The 23,117-nt window shown below is 49.4% G+C and overlaps 1 protein-coding gene across 12 annotated transcripts in view; it reads right to left on the reverse strand.

Annotated features, from left to right (window-relative positions):
• LOC136398621 (GATA zinc finger domain-containing protein 4-like) overlaps window positions 1–22,674 on the reverse strand; it is a 38,032-nt gene extending 15,358 nt beyond the window's left edge. For 4 of the 12 annotated variants that reach the window (XM_066372798.1, XM_066372789.1, XM_066372787.1 and 1 more), the window contains exons 1-5: window positions 22,592–22,674; window positions 18,055–18,131; window positions 10,980–11,120; window positions 8,856–9,828; window positions 35–4,563 (exon numbers count right to left, since the gene is read on the reverse strand). The gene's annotated coding sequence lies outside the window, so the exon portion shown is untranslated. Of the gene's footprint in view, window positions 1–34; window positions 4,564–8,855; window positions 9,829–10,979; window positions 11,121–14,095; window positions 14,189–18,054; window positions 18,132–22,591 lie in introns of all 12 variants that reach the window. The other 8 variants (XM_066372790.1, XM_066372795.1, XM_066372797.1 and 5 more) reach the window with 8 other exon arrangements.
• Between the last annotated feature and the right edge of the window lie 443 nt (window positions 22,675–23,117).

The following is a 23,117-nucleotide window of genomic DNA, read 5'->3' on the forward strand; positions in this document are numbered from 1 at the left end:
GTGTAATTGGGAAATAGATATTCAAAGTGTGTACCTTGTAGCCTCACTGCAGATCTGAATTTACAGCATCCTTTGGCGAGTGCTGGAGGGAACAGTCATCTTCAATGTTCACAGAGAGGCTCCAACCAGCTGGCCGTCCCTCAGCCTCTGCATGTGCGCCAGACCTGCAGACCCAGGCTTCAGCCCTGTTCTCTCCTAGCGTATCTGCCCCAGAAGCTGAGTGAAGACAGAACAGGGATGTGTGTTGTAAGGTCTTTTCTCCACTGAGGAAGAAGAAGGGCGTAGCCACCAAGTGTGGGACAGCAAAAGCTTTATTTAGTAGAGCGCTTCGTGGACAAGGTTCTCTGGTCTGGGGGACTGGGGCCAGAGAGTCGCATGGAATCTCCCACGTGGGGGTAACTTATAGGGTCGATAGGGTGGTCGGGTTAATATGACCTGGTGAAATTTCATTGGCTGACGGACAGTCACTCTTTTTCATAGGGCTCCTGGGAAGTTTCATTTGTCAGGCATGGGTGTGGGCGGTTCCAGCCAAAGTTCCCGAGCCTGGTTCCTCATGTGACCTTCCCCCATTGCCAACCAGCCTCCCATTCCGACCTTTTATGTGAGATAGGGGCGCCGCTATTCATCTGGCTACTTCCTGCTGATTAAGGGCGTCGTGGGGAAGGGAGGTCGGAAGGTGGTGACTCTGAGGGGAGTTGCGTGTACAGTTGAAGGAACATCTATTAGACCATGACTCAAGAAACTTCGTGGATGGGGTCCTGTAAGAATCTAAAAAAGAGGAGCAAATATGAGTGATATGCTGATAATTAGAAGAGGGTCTAGGACAGGGGCAGCCCAGGTGAGCATGGGTGGCTGTCATTAGGACTTAAGCGGGTTGTAGGAGGAGAGGTCCTTCTGCAGTTTCTCTTGCAGATGGTGGAGGACCCCGATGCTTCCTTCCATTGGCCAGTCTCATTGAAGAGCATTGCTTCCTGCTTTAGCTCACTCTGGCGGCAGGTTCCCGGTGGGAGGGACAGGAGCAACAGGAAGGTCTGCAGGGCGCAACCTTTTGGTGAGCAGGAGACGGGTAGGGCCCAGTGGTTCTGACTGCCAGCGGTCCTGCATGGGGACAAGCTTCAGATGAAAGACATGAATAGAAATGAGGGTAGTATTGAGTATGGGGGAGCCCTTGGTAGTGAGGAAGGTGTTGTCAGCTGGATAGTGGCTCCAAGACTTTGTAGAATGTCCCGACCCAGAAGGGGTACAGGGCATGATGGCATAACTAAGAAGGAGTGTGAAAAGGGGGTTCCATCCAAACTGCATGCCAGGGGTGGTGTGTGAAGAGAAAAAGAAGGGGTCCCATCCACTCCCATAACCGCAGCCTGTGAGGGAACTAGAGGTCCAGAGTGTGATGGCAAAACCAGAGAAGGTAGCCCCCGTGTCCACAAGAAATGAGATGGACTTACCCGCTATTTGTAGCATTACCCTGGGATCAGTGAGGGTGATGGGGTCTCTGAGTTTGAGCCCTGTCAGTCATCCCTGAGGACTAGGAGTTCAAGCGGTGGGCCTTCCTGGCTGGCCAGGCCTCCCATTGGGGTGGCTTGTCCTCCACATCGAGGACCGAGGAGAAGCCTGTTGCTCAAAAGAGGCAATCGCTCCTCCAGTGACCGGGCTGCTTGCAATTAGGGCAGAGCTTACTGGGGGGTCTGGGGCAGGGACACTGCTGGGACCAGTGACCCTCCTTTCCACATTTAAAGCAAGCTCCTGGTGGGATTCCTCTTTGTGGTCTGGACTTGGTGGGGCACCTCCCGTGACTTGCCCCTGGTGCTCTGCCAGCTTCACGGCTGCCACATGAGCCTGGGTTTGCAGTGAGACCTTCTGCTGCATGCGGGCCTGACCACCAGCCTCGGCCTGTTCCTCCCAACCATTAAAAACCTTAAATGCCATGTTCATCACGTCTCAGGTAGGGTTTGGGGGTTCTCTTCCGCCTTTTTAAGTTTCCTCTGAATATCCGGGCAGATAGGGAAATGAAGTGTGCAGCTTATACAGTGGGCCTGGCACTGGAAGTAGGGTCTGTATGAGTATGGAGGACCATAGCATCAGTGAGGCAATTTAAGAAGAGAGCCGGATTTTCCTCAGGTCCCTGAGTAATTTCCCTTAATTTGTCATGGATAACTACCTTTTGAGCTGCGTCTTGCGTGCCAGCTATAAGACAGTACATCGCTTGGTGTCATCATCTCCTACCTGTTTCTCCCATGTGGTAATCCCAGTTGGGGTCCATGTCAGGGACTGCCTCTGGGCCCTTTGGCATTTGAGGGTTTGAGATGTGGACCTTATCTGCATGAGCCCTTGCTGCCATCCGGATCTGGTTTCGTTCATTGGAGGTAAGGGTAGAAGACATAATAACATAGAGATCATGCCAAGTGAGATCATATGCCTGAGTGAGATATTGGAATTCCCTGGTATAGGCGGTGGGATTAGTAAAGTAGGAGCCTAAATGCGATTTGATTTCAGGCAGATCAGAGACAGAGAAGGGGACATGAACCCTTACAACTCCTTCCATTCCAGCCACCTTGCGGAAAGGGCATAGGACGTTGACTCCCTCCAGTGGCCTGGAGCGGGATCTGTGTGAGCGCTGACAGGGGAGAAGAAAGAGAGACTCTTATTTGCAACCAGATGAACAACTGGATCCGGCAAAGGGAGAGAAGGAATCTGATAGGACTGAAGGATTCGTACATGTGGGGAAGAGAGTTCCTCAGGGAAGTCGGCAAAGCAAGACAGACCTGAAGCAGAGGTTTTAGCTAAGGTTTCTCTGGACAAAATGACCTGTGCTGTAGTGCAGCCAGCACAGAGATGAGGAGAAGAGCGCCAATGCCAGAAGCCCTGACTGTAAGGGAATTCCGACCATTTCCCAGTTTCTTGGAAATAGTTCCGTAAATCAATCAGGGTATTAAAATTGAAAGTCCCTTCAGGAGGCCACTTTGTCTGGTTATCTAGTGGGTATTGTGGCCAGGCTACATTGCAGAAGAAAATAAGTTTCTTTTTTAGGGAGGGATCAATGTTTGAGAGATTCTGGATAAGGCACCCCAGGGGTGTTTTAGGGTCAGGTTGGATTCCTTTGCCCCATAGCCACCCTCAGTCCTCGGAGTGGTCAGAGAGGAAAATTGGCATCCCGCCACTCAAGCTCTGGCCACCGACGATTAGGTAGAGTGGATGTGTCCAGGACATCTCCACAGGCTAACATGCACTCGAAACAGAAAAGAGGTCTCTGATGCAGCTGCAATTAGGGACAGGGAACCTCAGTGGAAAGAACTGAGGGGAGGCTGGAGGCAGGCAACTTACTGCGCCATGTGCCAAAGTGGGTAGAATGTCGGAGGTCCTGGTTCTTCCTCAGAAGGGAAGGTGATTTGGATTCACATTGAGACTTGGACTATTCTTTTTGGATTTTGATTTGGTTTAGGTGCCTTAGATTTGGTTAGATCCAATTTTTAACATCGTCACGTCACCATGTCTGGTGACTCTGGATTAACCACTTGGTAGAAGAGGACCAATGTGGGAAATTATCTGTTTGTTCGCACCCTGGGTAAGGGGGGCTTTGGCCCAGTTAAGCTGGCCCGGCACATCCCAGCGGGTTAATAAGTTGCTGTAAAAATTGTAAGCATAAGGGTCTTCCCTAGTGCCTTTTGGGAGGATGACTTCCTTAAAGCATTAAACCATCCAAATGTAATAAAGTTGGCGGAGCTGATTGTCACAGACTTTAAACTATACATCATTATTTAGGATGTGAGTGGCGTGACCTATTTGATTATTTATGTAGGAACCGCCCCAAGCACCGAGGCAGAAGCACCATGCATTTTCAGTAGCTTCTTTCAGCACTACAGTACTGCCATAGGCTGTGTATTGTCCATAGGGACCTAAAGCTGGAAAATGGTCTGGTCGATGCAGACAAAAACATCAAGAGTAACATACTTTCGTTTAGGGAAAAAGTTGAAAAAGGACAAACTGAAAACATACTGTGGGACCGTGTAGTATATATGGCGCCCAAGATGCTGCAGAGCTGAACTTACGAGGGATGGAAGGTAGACATCTGGGACCTCAGTGTAATCCTATTTCACATGGTGACAGGACGGTTGCCATTTAGGGACCAGGATTTAACAAAAGTAAAAAAGAACATTATTACTGGGAAATTCACAATACCAGGTTTTTTGTCACTGGAGTGTAAAGCCTAACTAAAGAACGTAATGGCTCTCAACCCCCACGAGAGATCAACCCTTGATTAAATCCTCAAAGACCGTGGGTAAATAATGGCCAAAAGGAACAACTAGAGCCATATGGCAATGTGACCCGGGGGAACCTGGACCCCCAAATTGTAGCAGAGATGAACTGCCAAGGCTTCAATCATGAGGACATCCAGAAGACACTGAGCGAGCCTTCAGTGGTACAGTCACATCCTGGGGCCCTGTCTCCTCCTAGAGTCCAGAAAGCGGAAGAGGAAGGACCACCCTGTCCCCACAAGGCCTACTGGCTGTCTTCACATCATCCTTCCTTCAGCTCAGTTATGGGGGAAGAGGACTCTGCCAGCGCCTGAGGAGAGGAGTGTCAGACAACCAGTCGTGGTCCAGCGATCCAGGATTTGGCCCAACCTCCCTAACCTGCAACCCAGGCTTCAGCCCTGCTTGCCAGGCCGGCACTCCAACATTGGCCCAATGTCCCTAACCTGCGACCCAGCCTCCTGCCCTGCCTGCTGGGCTGTCACTCCAGCATTCAGTCCAATGTTCCAGGCCGCACTCCACCACCTGACCCAACACCCAGGGCTGGTGCTTCAGCAACCAGCCTGCCTCCCGGCTGTCACTCAGTTTCAGGTCCAATGTCCCTAATCAGCTCTTCAGCCTCTGGCCCTGCCTCCTGGCTGTCACTCAGCATCAGGTCCAACGTCCCTAACGGGTGCTCCAGCCTCTGGCCCCGCCTCCTTGCTGTCACTCAGCATCAGGTCCAATGTCCCTGGCCAGCGCTCCACTATCCGGCCCCGCCTCCTGGGCTGTCATTCAAGCATCTGGCCTAACGTCCCTAACGGGTGCTCCAGCCTCTGGCCCCGCCTCCTTGCTGTCACTCAGCATCAGGTCCAATGTCCCTAGCCAACGCTCTACTATCTGGCCCTGCCTCCTGGGGGGTCATTCCAGCATCCGCCCAATGTCCCTAACAGGCAATCCAGCCTCCGGCCCCGCCTCCAGCCCCGCCTCCTTGCTGTCACTCAGCATCAGGTCCAATGTCCCTAGCCAACGCTCTACTATCTGGCCCTGCCTCCTGGGGGGTCATTCCAGCATCCGCCCAATGTCCCTAACAGGCAATCCAGCCTCCGGCCCCGCCTCCAGCCCCGCCTCCTGGCTGTCACTCAGCATCAGGTCCAATGTCCTCAGCGAGCCCTCCACCATCCAGCCCCGCCTTCTGGGCTGTCACTCCACCACCGACCCAGCATTCCTAGCCAGCGCTTCTGCAATGGCCCTGCCATCCTGGCCAGCGCTCCAGCATCTGGTCCAATGTCCCTAACCTGCGACCCAAACTTTGGACTCGCCTGCCAGGCTGGCACTTCAGCATCTGGTCCAACAAACCGGGCTGGCACTCTATGACCCGACCTAACGTCCAGGGCTGGCGCTTCAGCAACCCGCCCTGCCTCCCGGCTGTCACTCCAGCATCCGGCCCAACACACCGTCTAGGACTTCAGCATCCAGTCCCGCCTCCCAGCCTCTGCTCCAGCATCCAGCACCAGGACCACCGCTCTATAGTCCGATCCGGCCCCAGGACCAGCGCTCAGCCTCCCGGCCCAGAACCCAAGGACTCCACCTGCAGCCCAGCCCTCCAGCCTGACTGCACCCATCAGCAGTGGGAGTAAAATCCCAGGAAGGGCCTCTGAGGCTGGGCCTGATGGTGGACTCCAGCCATCTCCAGGCCATTGACCAGAGCCGGCTGAGGGGTGACGAGGTGAGCGACTAAGCATATTTTGTTAAATGTTTTTGCTGCGTTCCAACGACGATTCACAGTCAATCTGTTCAAAAGGAAGCATGTCAGTGCCTGCATGCACAAACTTGTTGATGGCCAAGGCAAGATGCGGGTGAGGTCAGTATTTTAAATGCTGGAGTGGGAGGTGCTGTGTTCCAAGGGGTACCAACCCATGCTTGCGGGTGGGAGTCAGAGGGCCGGAGAGCCACCAGCTGCAGGTGAGGGGGCGATGCAGAAACGCATGCGGTGTGTGCAAGGGAGAGGACTGACTGGTCCCTTCTTTCTATCGCTACATATTGTAAGAGTGCAGCAGCAGGGCGGGTTTCTTCTCATCACTGCTGTGAGTTAAGAACTGGATGTGTTTTTTCCCACTTGAATCCTTGAGGCCAACAGGATGGTCGAGGTGTGCAACCTGCCAACGATCCCGCACTCTCCATGGACGTCAGGAGCAGGTTATTAGAGACCCTTCCTGTGTCTAATGACAGCCTGGAGCCCCTGAGGGTCAAGAAGAGAGTCTGCCTCACAGTGCGTCCACCCATCCGCCCAGTTCTGAATTCAACTGCGACAGTTTTCCTGAGGGCCCTTCTCTTCCCGACCTTGATCGTTATCCCATGTTTGTGGGGTTATTAAAATATATTATCCTCTCCAAAATTTGTCGTAAACTGTTTTTTGTTTTTTTTTTTGGTCGTATTTGTTGAATTCTCTGTTTTCATCCCCTCCACACAGAATTGGAGTCTGGCTCCTGTAGTTGGAGAAGCATGGAGTAAGGTCATACTTGGACTTTGGTACAGGAACCCCCCTCATAATGACTGCAGTTTGAAGGGAAAAGGCCATTGCCCGGGCACGCAGGGCTGGTTCTAGATCGTGCAGGTCAAGGGTGGATTCAGGAGCATATCTCGTCCTGCTGTCTTGTGGTCCTAGACATTCTGCCTGTGGTCAGGGTGCCCGTCAGCATGGTGTTGGGTGCACCCAGATGCCAGGGAAACAGGTGGACCCCATCTTCCTGGGTGGGGGTGGGGGATCCTGGCTGCGTGGGGGGACCTGCCCCGTGAAGGTGGGCCTGTTGGTACATCTACACATGAGAACACCAGACGTCGAAATCCACTTTTCTTTCCTCCTTTTCTTCTGCTGACCAGGTCAGTGGGACAGCAGCACGCTCAGAGCACTGACCCAGAGGCCCTCCTTCCCATCGCCGCTGCTGGTTTTCCTGTTTTCTTAAAGAAGCGGGGAGCAGGGGGCCCCGGAGACCGGCAGGCTGCGGCACCCTTGCCTGGCTCACACAGGTGCCGTGCTCGGGGCTGCCAGGACAGGACGGGGGGGACTTCTGCCCCTGCGCGGGCCGGTTTACCTGAACCTCAGTGAGTGGGTTCAGGAGACAGAGCTGCCCTTTGGGGGAAGCATTTCTGGAACAGAAGTTGTAGTTACAAAGGTCATCCAGGCAATGATACCCCTGACTATTCAGTACGGAAAGGCAAATGCACGAGAACGAGGTTAAATTCCTGGTTGTGCGGTAAGTCCTCCCTCCATATCCTCAGTAGGTTCTGCCACTTGAAGCGAAATGACGGGCAACAAAATCGACTTCACCCGAGGGTGATTGATAGGAACAAGAGTGACGTTCCTACAGCATCTCATCAACCTTATAAAGAAACCATGTTGAACAAAACAGTGTCATTCAAGGGACCCGCTGTACTGTGACCAACCAAGGCCAAGGGTAGGCAGCAGGGGACAGGGGTTTCTGATTTGAAAGTAACAAACCATTGGCAGCGCTGCCCGGCTGGACTTGGGGAGACTGAGGGTGGTCTCTGTTTCTTCTAAGAGTTCAACGTGCCCATTCCCCGGCTTTGGTCTTAGCACCACGGGCCTCCACCTCCAGCCTGTTCTCGGATCCCAGGCCCTGCTGGCCCAAACCAGAGGAGGACATCAAGGGCGCCACTGCCCGTGACAGACAGCATGGCGGGAAGGGGGGTGGAAGTACGCTCACACCTGCTGAGCTGTGCTCAGCCCCAGGTGGCTTTGAGGAGCTGCGTCCCTGTGGGGTGGCTGCGGCTGCTCCCATGTCACAGATGAGGACACCGAGGAGTAGAGCCAGTTGGGGGCTTCCTCAGTGCCAGATGGCCAGGTAAGAATGAGTGAGAACCTGAGGGGAGGGTGCTCCCACACTTCCCCTGCCCTGTCCTTTGCCGGAGGTGCCGTGGGGGGCCCGCTTAAAAGTGGCCAAGGTCGTAAAACCTGACTCCACTCCCAGGGGCCCAGAGCTGGTCCTGGTTGCCTCTCACTGGGAAGCTTTACACACCTGCACCCTGGGTTTGACTGTTTCTAGACACCAGAACTGCATGCCCAGAGCAAGGAGGCATCAGGTGAGAGGCAAGTAGAGTATCGCTTGCCAAAGAGAAATGATGTTGGAATCTATTGGGGATTTCTTATGAAAATGATCAGCTAGCCCTGGCCGGTTGGCTCAGCGGTAGAGCGTCGGCCTAGCGTGCGGAGGACCCGGGTTCGATTCCCAGCCAGGGCACACAGGAGAAGCGCCCATTTGCTTCTCCACCCCTCCGCCGCGCTTTCCCTCTCTGTCTCTCTCTTCCCCTCCCCGCGCTGAGGGCTCCACTGGAGCAAGATGGCCGAGCGCTGGGGATGGCTCTGTGGCCTCTGCCCCAGGCGCTGGAGTGGCTCTGGTCGCAACATGGCGACGCCCAGGATGGGCAGAGCATCGCCCCCTGGTGGGCAGAGCGTCGCCCCAGGTGGGCGTGCCGGGTGGATCCCGGTCGGGCGCATGTGGGAGTCTGTCTGACTGTCTCTCCCTGTTTCCAGCTTCAGAAAAATGAAAAAAAAAAAAAAGAAAACGATCAGCTAAGGGGGCGGGGAGACTGCAGATCACTTACAGCGCTGGGTCTGCCTAGTCATTCTGTGCTTTCCCATCCACGAACTCACACAGGAGCAAAGCCCGCCGCGGGGCTGCCACGAGCCCCTCCTCCTCAGGTGACCCGCAGAAGCAGTGCGCCCCTGGGGGAGACGCCGCAGAGACTGGGGGGGGGGGCTCTCGGTGGAGCTGCCTTACAGTATGAATCTGTCTCTCAGGCACGGATCGCTGCACTGCGGGGGGTGTTTGCCTGCGTGTTCAGGAGTGTGACCAGAGGCTGATCCGATCCAGGACTCCGTGGTCATTTAATCCACTTAATCGGATGAGTCACTGTAATTCACGTCGGAAGTACTTCTCAATCTTTTATCGGGTTCCTTTGTGCTGTAAGTCAATACTGTCCCCAGAATGCTCTCTTCTGGTAGCACGGAGGAAGCAGGCTGGTGGTGCCCAGACTAACTTTCTCAGGTCCCCCAGCAGAGGACAGGGAGCGGTTCAGGTCGGCAGCCGCGAATCCTGCCCAATGACAAGCCAGGCATCCATTCGGCTGGACAGAAGCAGGTGACCCATCAGCAAGGCAGAGGGGGTTTTGCCACCATGTGCTATGCAGGATGATGTTAGCACTAGGTACCTGGATTAGTGAAAGGGCACCGTGCAGCCTTGGATGCTGGTGCTCAGATAAGTTCCAGGCCATCGGAAACGTGGATGATCAAGCGTCAGCCTTTCAGAATGTGGGCCCACAGGACTAATATTCTAAAGCAGTTTGCCTCGAATTCACTCTTATTTGTTTTTGTTTCTGTTTGCTAAGCCTAAGCAGGTCCAGGGGACACTCCGCCACCAGAAGCTGCTCGGACACCCACCTGCCTGAAAGTCAAAGATGGTGCAGTTCTCGCCCTCGGTCCTGGACAGCACGTAGGCGGTGGCCGTGTGCCACTCGAACTCGTAGAAGCAGCCGTCTTCTCCGGAATGTATCAGCACCGGAGCACTTTCCAGATCACCTGTCAGGGGGAGAAAGGGACCCTCACCAATCGCTCCCAAGAGGGCTTCCCACATGTGCTGCAGGAGTCCACCTACCAGAGGTCCCGAGAGCGTCCACCCTACAGAGACAGAACAAAGGGAGGCTGCCACGGGCTGCGGGCAGCGGGGAGGACACGGCGGTTAGTGTTGGAAGGGGACAGAGTGTCCCTTTGGAAGGATGGAAAAGTTCTGCAGGTGGACGGTGGTGACAGATGCACAACAGTGAAAGTGCCCAATGCTATAGAACGGTCCAGTACAAGGGGTGAAAATGCTGAATTTACTCCGGGGATAAAACACGTGAATGTGCATGTTACTACAATTTTCTTTAACAAATAAATTATAAGTTTCACATTCTGCATATGATACCCATAACTTAAAAATTTTTAAAAAAATCCATATAAAAATCCTAGCCCCCTGACGTCACCCCACAGCTGAGAATTGCTCCAAGGACACACTTCAAGGGAAGGTGAAGAGGCTGAGTGGTGGACACAGTGAGTGGCGCTGGGAGCACGCTGCCGACCCAACATTAGTAAAATCAGGGCACGCTCAACATCACCAGCAAGGAAGCCCCTAAAAATCACAACTAGGACTGAGAGGCGTCCAAAAGCACTCACAATGCTACGTTCTGAGGAGCATCAGAACGTGTGACTGCAGGTAGGTTCTGACCCTGTAAAGCAATGCAAACAAAGGGACGCGGTGTACAGAAGAGTGCTGTACTTTTTAACGGTGAGATCCCGGACAGCGTGTGTCAACCATCACGACCCCTCCCTCCTCTCCCCATGGAGGAAGTTCAGCAGCTGCGTGGCCGCGCTCTGTCAGCCCTGAGGAAGAGGCAGCCCCCTTGGACCATAACTCTTTTGGAAAATTACAAGACAATGCCCTTGAAGGCCATTTATGGTTTCTCCATTGCTGGACTGGACTGGGACGGTGGATCGGGGAATCAAATCTAACTGGACCACCGCTAAGGACAGCCGATCCTTGCAAGGCTGGGCTCCACCCCTTCCGACCTCATCCCCTTGGCAGGGCCATGAAGAAACGGACAGGAAGGCTGTGAGCACACCCCTGGCAAAAGCCCGACCATGTCTCTTCTTTTGTATTTTTCTTTCCCCAGTGTTGTGTTTAAAATGTTTACCTGGCTTGCACAACAGTGTTATATTAGTTCTTATTCTCTTCTTGTCACCACAGACATCACAGTCCGCATAGAGCTGAATGTTTCCCTCCTCTTTTGAGGAGGAAGAAATAAATTTGCCCAGATTTTTACATCCAATCTTTTCTGGAAAAACAAGAAGGGAGGAGGGTGGACAGAAGATGTTATTAAAAATGATAACGACAGAAAGAGGCAGCACGCGTCAGCACAGACCCAGCAGGTATGCCACAGACTTTTTCTCAGCCCGCCCAGCTGGCCCAGACACAGCAGTGAATTTCTTCTTGAATAACATGTTTGACCAGGTGGTGGCAGCCACGCTGAAAATCCCGAGGCCCCCTACGGGCTCCGCAGGGAAGTGCCCACAAGAGGGAGAAAGACAAACACGCCCGGCCCGCCATCCTGTAAAACAACACTGTCTCCCCCTCCGGGGGGCCCCACTCTACCGAGACATGTCTTTTGAAAGCACACCAAGAGTCCAGCATTGGTCCCAGGAACAAAGCAGAAACTAACTAAACCTGTTCAGCCAGCCAAGAAGGGGACCTCTTAATTCCTGGTTCAGTTGATTCTTCCACGAAGTTCTGAAACTCCCTGCCTTGTCTGCTCACAGAAACCACCCTGAAGGGGCAGGGTGATTCTCCCCACCCCCTGGGCAGCACAGGTCCTTGTTCTATGCTTGGGACAGATTCGAATGGCTCTTCTCCCTGCCTGTCACTTCTGGGGTGGGAGTCTGATCCATCAAACTGAGCTGTCTCTGCAGGACAGCCACAGATCAACACAGTCACAGCCGATGGAATCTAAGGGGGACAGAGCTCTCAGACAGAGGCGAACAATAGATGCCAGTCACCCTACATTGTCACTTCTGAACAACTGCTGGCGGTGAAGCTGTTAAAAACACCAAAATCACTTTTATGCAAATCCTAACAGTGTTCTTCTTCAGGTTACAAAGGGAAAAGACAAACCAAGTGTTTTCCCAGGGAAGGTTCTCTGGGTTTCCCATCATGTGGGAAGGCCAGGCCAACTTTAGGCCCTCCATAGTCTCCACCCAGACTGCCCCCCAGGGTCCCCCACAACTGAGACCATCAGTGCTCTCTTTACCATCCTTCACAAGCTGCAATTAGAAGGTGGAGGCCAAGATAAACCGCAGGGAGACTCTCTAGCTCTTCCTGAACCGGGGCGGGCCTTCGCGGGAATGCCCCAGATGCGGGCCCTGGGCACACTCACCCACTGAGCACGCAGCCGCGTCCTCCGGGCAGCCTCTCGCCTTGCCTCCCTGCAGCAGTTGGTGGCAGACACTAATGAAGAAATGCTTCTTTTCTGTTTCCTTCTGGCTGACATCCACGGCTTCCCAATTCTGTTCTGGTTCTTTTTTTTTTTTTTTTTTTTTTTAAGTTTCTTTAGCTAAAGGTCGTGATTATTTCCCTGTGACTCCCCAAACTTTTTACACAGGGGGCCAGTTCACTGTCCCTCAGAGCGTTGGAGGGCCGCCACATACAGTGCTCCTCTCACTGACCACCAATGAAAGAGGTGCCCCTTCCAGAAGTGTGGTGGGGGGCCGGATAAATGGCCTCATGGGGCCGCATGCGGCCCGCGGGCCGTACTTTGGGGATACCTGCCATAAATGATGATTAGATGGAAGAGAAAGGCCCAAGGCTCACCAAGCATGTGGCCACTAAGCCTCAGGCACTCACGTTTCTGGTCCAGAGAGTTTGCAAACACAGCAATGCCCTAAGCTTCTTATTTTATGTGACATAAATAAACCATGCCCCATGCCTCCTTCAGATACTACCTTAGCTTTCAATTCCCACCTGACCAAGAAGTGCTCCTTCTAATCCATCTGCCTCCTGTAGGGCAACTGGATGGATATGGGAGAGCTGTCCAAGACACAGCTTTGCTTAGTTGTTCTAAAGTGATTCAAGATAACCTTTTTATAAAGGTAGGGCTGTACTTACTTGAAAAGGATTGGCCTCCTTATGAAGGCCCTGTGACTAGGTGAGCACTACTAAATGCCACTGCTCTTGGGTGTGATAAATGCTACAAGGTTGTGCTTATTAAAACACACAAACACAGCTACTAAGCTGTTTGCTATGAAATGAATGTTTGTGTCCCCTCAAAATTCATATGTTGAAGTTCGAATCCCAGTGTGATTGGATTTGGAGGTGGGGCATTTAGGAAGCAATTATGTTTAAATAAGGTCATGAGAGTGGAGCCCCCATAATAGAATTTATGCCATTATAAAAAGATGAAGCAACACGAGCTCTCTTTCTCTGCATGCATGCACCAAGGAAAGGTCATGTGAGGACATAACCAGGAAGAGGGCCCTCACCAAGAACCGATCTCATATTTCCAACTGGCAGAACTATGAGAAATAAATGTCTGTTGTTTACGCCACCCAGTCTGTGACAGTATTTCTTTACAGCAGCCCAAATAACTACAACAGTGCTACAATTATGCAGGCTTGTTTTAACATCATTAAAGATGAAGAACAGTCTACATCAAAGCAGGACTGCAGGCCTTCACCCTCTGAAAGCATCACAACCAACATCTCTCCCCACCCCTCAAACTCAGAGCACCTAACGAGCCAGTTTCTGACTCAACTGAGCAGACTTCAGACAACCGGACTGCAATGGACAGGGGCCAAAGAAAACAAGTGAAAAACCCCACGGCATCATGAACAAGATTCGGAAGTTCTGGGTTTAGGCTGCAACAGCTCTATCTCCAGGCCAATCCTTATTCCTCCTTTCCGACTCCCTCTCTTACCCTTGCTGTTTCACTGCCAAATACAGAGAAGGGACGCTCAGCGTGACTTGGAAGGGCAGTGCAACTGCTAGCTCCGACTAGGCCAGCAGTTCTCAACCTGTGGGTCGCGACCCCGGCGGGGAGTCGAATGGACCAAAAACACAGGGGTCGCCTAAAGCCATCGGAAAATACATAATGCATATATTACAGTTATGAAGTAGCCACCAAAATTATTTCTTGGCTTGGGGTCACCGCAAACATGAGGAACTGTATTGAGGGGTCACAGCACTAGAAAGGTTGAGAACCACTGGACTAGGCCATGTCCAAACTAAGTGACAGTGACCCCGAAACTTCACAGACCCTACCTGGAAGTGCAAAATAATGGTCCAGATCAAGCCCAGGGTCAGCTTTGGGTTGTCATCTGTAATGTCATCATTGCGAATATTCAATAGTTTCACCTGAAAAAGAAACAAAAGTTGGTCTGTTTTGTGACTTTTGTTTTGATTTCATTTTTATAGAGATTGTCTTCATTATATACAACAGTTAGATTGATTTTTTTTTTGGTGTACAAGTCTATGAGTTTCCACACATGTATAGATTCATGGAACTACCACCACAGTCAGAATAACAGAACAGTCCCAACATCCCAAAAGGGTGACCGATGCTGCCCCTTTAGAGTCACACCCTGTCGCCTCTCCTACTCCCAGCAACCACGGATCTGTTCCCAGTTTTGCTTTTTCCAGAATGTCATATAAATGGAATCAAGCAGTACATAATCTTTTGATACGGGCTTTTTTCCACTCAGCACAATGCTCTTAAGATCACCTTTGAAGTTGCTGCATGTATCAATAGTCTGCTCCTCTATTGCTGAACACTCTTCCATTGCATTGATCTACCACACAGTGTTGACCCACTCATCCACTAAAGGACACCGGGGTTGTTTCTTGAAGCAAGTATGCATAAAGCTCCTATATTCATGTACAGGTTTTTGTGTGAGCCTCTGTTTTCACTTCTCCGGGGTAAATTCCTAGGGTGGGATGCTGGGTCATATGGTACATTGCTTAGCTTTTATAAGAACATGCCAAATTATTTTCCAGCATGACTGCACTGTCTTACATTCCCATGCAGTAAAGCTACCCTTGCAAGCACGTGGTATTGTGAAGTTGTTTATTAAGTCGTCATAGCCCTGACTTTTTCCTTTTTTTAAGATTGGGGAGTGGGTAATGCCTCTTCTCCCTAATCAGTCTTTGGCCCACTCCAGCCTGCATTTGGCCTCCACTTCCATCCAGATATCCCTAACTACTCATGACTCCCAGAGTATCTGCTCTAACACAGTGCACGACACACAGGCTGTCCCCCTGCTAGGGTGACCAAATGTCCCGGTGAGTGAAAACTGAGGGGTTCTCTAGGATGTGGGACTTCCAGTGCTGAAACCCACAACCATCCTACTTCCACCTCAACCCCTGTGAGCCTCTTCTGTCAGACCCTCAGGGAGCTCCTGTTCAATTGTAGCCAACTGTCCCCGACTTTCCCTCCCTTTATCTCTTTAATTCAACTGAAACCTGCATGTCTCTAACGAACCCCAGTGACCTCAAGCAGAAGCCTCACCTTTCCCTTATACTAATGGTGACCAGTACTACAGACTGAATGCTTGTGTCCCTCCGAAATGAGTATGTTAAATACTAATAGCAATCTGATGGTAGTTGGAGGTAGGGCATTTGGGGGTGATTATGTTATGAGGGTGGAGCTCTCAGGAATGGGATTAGTACCCTTATATAAGAGATCCCAAGAGAACTCCCTCGCCCCTTCCATCATACTAGGACAGAGCTAAAACACAGCCACCCCTGAACCAGGAACCCACGAGACACTAAAACTGCCTTGATCTGAGATCTCCCAGCCTCCAGAACTGAGAAGTAAACTTGTATTGTTTATAAGTCACCCAGTCTAGGGCGTTTTGTTAGAGCAGCCTGAATGACTAAGACACACAGGCAAGGTCTTTCCCTTTTCTGTGCCTCAGAAGTTCCCCTTCCCGTCTGGGAATGCAGTTTTTGTCATCACTAAGGACTAACAACCCACAGGTGGTAGGCTGGCAGTAGCAGCCAAGTCCACATTCCTCAGTCTGACCTCCATCAATTTTCACTTTTATGCTGAAGTCCATCTCCCTGGGCCAAACCACACTCGGTCTCTGCGAACCCTTCCCTCGATGACTCCAGCACCTCAGTCCTGGTCTTCTTTCCCAACGCTCCTTCTACCATCTTTCTAGGCAGCTCTAGTACTTGTCTCAGTGACCTAAGTATCACCTTCTCTGCACAATTCATCTGCCTTCTCAGTTCCGATGACTTTCATTTTCACTCTGCTTTGGACACCTGCATAGCGACAGCTTGGACTCCAGCCTTCACGGAGAATTGTTCTAGAGTGCTCTCTGCCCTTCTCTGAGCCCACTGTTCCTTCCCACCCACACTTTCATCCTACCACAGCAACCAAATCCACTCTGGATCCTTGTTCAGATGTCTAGCCCATCAATTCCTCTCAACTCCCCTTGCTCCTTAACGCCCGTCTGCTGTCCTCTAACTCTACACGCAGACATTCCAGGGCTGCTTTCTCCAGTACCCTAAACACCTCAGCCTCCGAGTCTCTGACTGTTTGTCATTTATCAATTTATTTCAACAAATAGGTTTTTGAAATTATGGACCAGATTTTTATGACAAGTGGTGAAGATAAAAATGTTCAAGACCATGTTCCCTGTCCTCCATGGGGCCTACGGTGCATTAGAATAAACCGAGAAACAACAATAAAGCAGTAAGTCGTATATTTAGAAGTGAAATACTATGGGAAGCACACAAAAAGAAAATCTTCCAAGTTAATGTGAACTGCTGATAAGAGTGATACAAAAAAAACAAACTCCAAAAAATATGCACAACCATTCAATGTTCTCTTGACCCTGTTGTTGCCTAGCAACTATAGCTACCCCCAAATCTTTTCCATACAGAGCTCCCTCTTCAGCAGATGAAGTCTGTGACTCTCTCATCCCTCTTCCTCTTGACCACAAACCATCTCTGTCTTTATCTGCCCTTCCTTCCATCTCCCTGTAGTCTCAGAAAGAGAGGCATTTTTCTTTTTTTTCTCAAAGAGAAACCATAACCGGCTGTTGCTCTGGATCTCAACCCTCAATCCTGGACTTGGTTCCACTAATTGGGAAGCAATGGAAGGAAGGACAGTACATAGAAAACAGCATGGAGACAGGAAGGAGCATTAAACTACATGCCAGGAGACCTGGGGTAAAGCCCCAGCTTTGCTCTAACCTGCTCTATGATTTGGGGCAGGCAGGTCATTTCACCTATCTAGACCTCAATTTCCTTAGCTATGAAATGAAACACCTGGGCTAGAAGATTGCTAAGGTATCTCTAGGTCTATTGCTCTTCTCCTCTCTCTCATTTTCAGTCTTCTCTTCACTGGCTTTTCCTCCTATATCTAAAAATAGGTTGCTGTCTTCTTTCCTCATCCAGAGAATGATAACTTTATTCTTCCTTTCCTATATCCAGGTTCAATATATTCTAAACACTTTTCTGCTCTATTAAAACTGTTCTCTTAAGTTACCAATGCTTAACAGCTACGACCTTTTCCTCAGACCTGAAGTGACGCCACCTCCTCATCCAAATTTCATGATCACAATGTGCCACTCTGGTTTTTCCTTTTTTCCACCTCGCTTGCTGGCTTATCTTTTTCCCTCCTTTTCACCTCCATCTAAGGTAGGTCCATACAATTTGATCTTTAGCCCAGGGGTCCCCAAACTACAGCTGGTGGGCTGCATGCGGCCCCCTGCCGCGTTTCCGGAAGGGGCACCTCTTTCATTGGTGGTCAGTGAGAGGAGCATAGTTCCCATTGAAATACTGGTCAGTTTGTTGATTTAAATTTACTTGTTCTTTATTTTAAATATTGTATTTGTTCCCGTTTTGTATTTTTAATTTAAAATAAGATATGTGCAGTGTGCATAGGGATTTGTTCATAGTTTTTTTTATAGTCTGGCCCTCCAACGGTCTGAGGGACAGTGAACTGGCCCCCTGTGTAAAAAGTTTGGGGACCCCTCCTTTAGCCTATAACTCTCCTCTGTTCACACTCTCCCTTCAGGAAGGTCACAAGCTCTATGTAAGGACGATAAAATGATTGGTCCACTAGTCTCTCGCACTACCAAGTAAGACTCAGAAGTGGGCCAGTCAGATTTAGCAATCACTGAGGGCTCACTAGGGGTACTGAGAACTTCCCTAAATAGGAACTGGACGCCAACATTCCCTGGCTGAAGGGGGAACCCATGGGACACTCTTACCTGTCGCCGCTTTAGGAAGTCCAGGGCAATCTGCACGTTCTGCAGCTATGAAAACGCATCCTGCCCTTCTCCTGGGGCTGCAAACAAAAACAGGGGTGTTGATTTTAGCTACACCAGTATACTCATGCAGATCACTCCCATTTCAGAGTCAAAGACCACAAAGAATCCTTCATGGCCGAAGCCAGGTGTGGGAGCAACGTAAAGCGCCTTTCAACAGCAGAACCTGTCTGTGTCACCATGCTCTCTTAGGTCTCCAAAAGGCCTTGGTCACTCTAAGTCCCATGAACACAGCCGCTGTGACCACTGACGCTGAACCACTGCCACAGCTTCTCCACAGGTTCTCCTATGGTCCTACGTGGCTGCCTGCTTCTGCATGTGAGATTCATAGAGACAAAGACTATGGCTCTATGGCTCCTACAACCAGTGAAATGCTATTGGAAAGTCCTAATTGCATATTGCACAGGGATGTTGAAACAATGTCGGACCTTACTGCAAACACCAGGGCAGAAGAAAGCCTGAGGTATGCTCCGTTTAAAATGAGAATATACATATGTTTATTAACAAGTGAAAAAAATCCATAATGATGGCAAAATTCAGGAAGAAACCTATTTTCCCAGGGAAGATAGGTTTTCCATTGCAGGAAAGCTACCCTTTTACCCCAGTATGAAATACCAAAGAAGCTAACAAAACCTTGATGGTATAGAGGGATGTTTCCAACATGATATCCCCCCAAAAAGTATTTTTTTTTTTTTTTCTCCCAGTCCTGTAAATCCCTAGGTGTCACATCAAGCCACAGAAGAGGAGCCCATCTCCATCCACCTGCCTCTGGTGGCCCCTACCCATAGCCTCAAACATATTATCCCTCAAAAGTACATGAAATCTGTATGCGCAATATGCAGGGTTAACTATATACATCTGAAACATTCTCTCCTTCTCTCTGTACAATGTTGCTTTCTATCTTCCTAAAGCTGGAACTAAAATATCACTCTCATTAGATTATACCCAGTTCATTTGTAAATGTCAAATTGGTACTAAAAGCTGATAAATATAAAGTAGTTCTGTTGTGAAACACCTGCAGAGGAAACCTTTCCCCAAGTTAAAATGAGCAAAAAGTGGCCCAACAGTGGAAAGAGGTAAAGGCATATCTCTCTGGGATCCCCTCCCCAACACTTCTAAGGAACACTGCCAAACTAAGATTAATTGACCAGGATGTTGATGCCTCTCTGGGCAACTTTCTTAAGTCAAAAGTTTAGGAAAAATCTTTAAGGCAAGAACCTCTTTTCAGTCATTTCAGTAATTATTGCAAATATGGCTTAAGGAATGACAGAGCCTATGAAACTGAAGATTCTAAGACAATGAAAAAGGAGATCAATACAAGTGAAAAGATGACTTTAAGAGGACAGGGAATGGGAAATATTGCCTAATCCCTTTACTGGCAGGAAAGGTCATGGGCTATAATGTAGGGCCCTGCAAGCAGAAATGCCCCCTTCCACACACCCTAATCTTTACTACTAGGTACCCCCCACCAAAAGTAAATAACCTTAAGAACATGCAAGTTAAACTCTGTCCTCCACAGCAACTAGAGATATTATTGACCAAGGCGGTGCATCTCCATGCAGTGAGTGGTTTGCAAAACAACTGCCATTCTGAAATCAAATGACGCTGGTGGAGGCTAGAGAGGTGGAGAGAGAGTACCCTACCAGTTAGTCTGGATGAGCAGTTAACTGTCAGGCTTTCAATTAGACTTTCCAGTTCTGCACTCTGGACTCAGGCAACACAACAAGGCCACAAGAAAGCCACGAGTCTCCAGGTCAGAGGGACTTGATACCTCCCAAACACCATTATTCTCTCTGTGTCAACCATTCTCAGATGAGCAAAATAATTCCCACTTCAGGATCATCTAACAGTAGCCAGCGGCACAATTACTTTTCACCACTTTCTTTGGGACCCATATTCCCAGGTAGAGAGGGAAGAAGGCAATTGGTAACTGAGCTACTGGAGACCTGGAGACCCTCAGATTCTCTGATGGCCCTGCAGTGCCAGCTGAGATGCTGGCATCACTGAGAGGACCTACTACATCATCATCTTCCTCCTCCTGCTCCTCGCTCTTTGTATGGCACCAGGAGGGCATGCTCACCAGACGGAGGGTCTTCAGCCCTGCTGGCTCCTCTGGCCACCAACCAAGGCAAAGACACAACAGAGGAACAAGAAATTCACAACACAAAAATGAAAAGGGGATGAACGCAGCATTAAACAAAAAAAAGGATGAAAATACCCTCCCACATCCAAAAAAAGGCAAGACCAGAACAGATGGTTTCATTGAACATGTCTTATGTTGAAACACAGCCTCAATTCTCCACAGCCAACCACCCTCTCTGTTCTGTGAATCAATGAAGGGAGAAAGAGGCAAAGTGAAAAGCGTGAAAGAGATATTTGGATTGTTTTCAGTGATAAGATGCTATCCTATGAATTTATCTTGATAAACACCTATAGGTTCTTAAAGGTTAGGAAAGTAAATTAGATTGGAGTGGTTTTAACCTGTTTTGTAAGCAATGTCACCAAAAATGTCCCTTTCCAATATAAAATCACTACAAGTCATCAAACATACCAGGAAAATTGCACAAAATATAACTTTTCTTTTTTAATTATTTATTTATTCTTTTTCCTTTATTTATTTATTTTTTTAGAGGAGAGGAAGAGAGAGAGACAGAGAGAGAGAGGAGAGACAGAGAGAGAGAAGGGGGGAGCAGCTGGAAGCATCAACTCCCATATGTGCCTTGACCAGGCAAGCCCAGGGTTTCGAACCGGCGACCTCAGCATTTCCAGGTCACGCTTTATGCACTGCGCCACCACAGGTCAGGTCACAAAATATAACTTGATGAGCTCTGAGGAGTCAAGTCCAGCATACTAAAGGTGAAATTTTGAATACCCATGAAATTTATGAATGAGGGCCAGAGAAGAACTAGAATTCACTCTGTGCTGGCTGTGCTAATAAGAGCATCTGTCAATTTTAGGCCATTAAAAATTATAAGCCCTGGCCAGTTGACTTAGTGGTAGAGCGTCGGCCTGGCGTGCAGAACTCCCGGGTTCGATTCCCGCCCAGGGCACACAGGAGAAGCGCCCATCTGCTTCTCCACCCCTCCCCCTCTCCTTTCTCTCTGTCTCTCTCTTCCCCTCCTGCAGCCGAGGCTCCATTGGAGCAGGAATGGCCTGGGCGCTGGGGATGGCTCCTTGGCCTCTGCCCCGGGCGCTAGAGTGGCTCTGGTCGCGGCAGAGCGACGCCCCGGAGGGGCAGAGCGTCGCCCCCTGTGGGTGTGCCGGGTGGATCCTGGTCGGGCGGAAGCGGGAGTCTGACTGTCTCTCCTCGTTTCTAGCTTCAGAAAAATACAAAAAAAAATTATAACATAATTCTATTGCAAGGCAAAAAAAAGATGTGAAACCAAAGGGCCCAAGGGAGCCAAACCCAATCCTAGATGGAGCTGAGTATTACTTAGGGAGTGATAACTAACAGGCCAAATTCTGTTCCTGAAACACAACGAAGAACGACTACGGATTCACCAATGGCAGCGAGTGGGCCGAGCTTCCCAGACTACTCAGACTGTGCGCCTGCCTCTCTTCAGTTCTCTTTCCTCACAGATGTTTCCAGTAGTCAACCCTAGACTTCTCTAAGTGAAAATTATGTTGTCTGTGATGCTGGAGCTAGAACAGAAACTGCACAGGATCACCTGCTTCCATTAGCCTCAAATATATGAAACAATGGGCCCGTCAAGTAAGATTGTTTAAATCCTGCAAACAAAGCAAGTATGAGAACTATCATCTGACAAGCTAAGAGGCTCACACAAATTTGCCCTTGGGCATATAGATGTTTCCCACAAGCAATGTTTAATACACTCGGAGAGGAGGCAGGCACAGTTGGTTGTCCAAGGAGCCCAAATATACTGACTGCATCTAGGGCTGTGCTCAGGCACAAACTTCAGCATCCTTCAAACCTGTGAGACTCAGTGAATAACAGCAGGAGAAAAGTGAGGTGAATTGAGGGAAAAAATTACTCGAAACATCTGGGCTTTTAAATGTAAACTTCAGGACCTGATATGAATACAGAAAATTAAACAATTCATAATAAATGGAAAAATAAGAAAAAGCCTATATAGATAGGCTAGAAATAAAATTCCAAGAAGAAAAATACACCTCATTAAAATTTTTTAATGAATCTACTATTCCTAAAATACTACTAGTATCTGTAAATGGATTTAAAAACAAGGAGAAAGCATACAGTTATGGAAATATAACTGATACCTGAATCTATCAAGAAATGAGAATAGATGACACATCATTTTGGATTAAGATAAAATCACACCATATGTAAACTGTAGGTCTGAGATAGGAATAAAGTCCACCCATAATCTCTTCTGCTTCTGACTCCCATGTCACAAGGAAAGCAATGACGGCCGCTTGCCCCGCCACTCAGCACGATGGGACCCGATAGAAACAGGGCCCCACCTGTGAGGTCACACATGAGGAGGAGAGAGCAGCTCACCAGTTTGGTGCCCGAGAGGACCCTCCAGCAGACAGATCAGGTTATGGCCATCCCGCAGATCTTCATAGAGATCACTGATGTGCTTGCGGGACCTGTGCACAACAGTAAAACAGACTGCTTTTTACTTGAGCTTGAATTATTTTATTCTCTACGAAAGAATCTCTGTAAACAGAAGTATTTGAAACTGGAAACAGTAAATTCAGGAATTTTCAGGTTGGAATACAGCATATGAACATTTACCAGAGTGTGTGTGTTTTTAATGAAAGCATTTTATTTTTTTTTATTTTTATTTTTTTTATAGAAACAGAGAGAGAGTCAGAGTGAGGGATAGACAGGGATAGACAGACAGGAACGGAGAAATTAGAAGCATCAATCATTAGTTTTTCGTTGCGCATTGCGACACTTTAGTTGTTCATTGATTGCCTTCTCATATGTGCCTTCACCATGGGCCTTCAGCAGAGTGAGTAACCCCTTGCTTGAGCCAGTGACCTTGGGTCCAAGCTGGTGAATTTTTGCTCAAACCAGA

The sequence above is a fragment of the Saccopteryx leptura genome, chromosome 3 (assembly GCF_036850995.1).
Source record: "Saccopteryx leptura isolate mSacLep1 chromosome 3, mSacLep1_pri_phased_curated, whole genome shotgun sequence".
Lineage (NCBI taxonomy): Eukaryota > Metazoa > Chordata > Mammalia > Chiroptera > Emballonuridae > Saccopteryx > Saccopteryx leptura.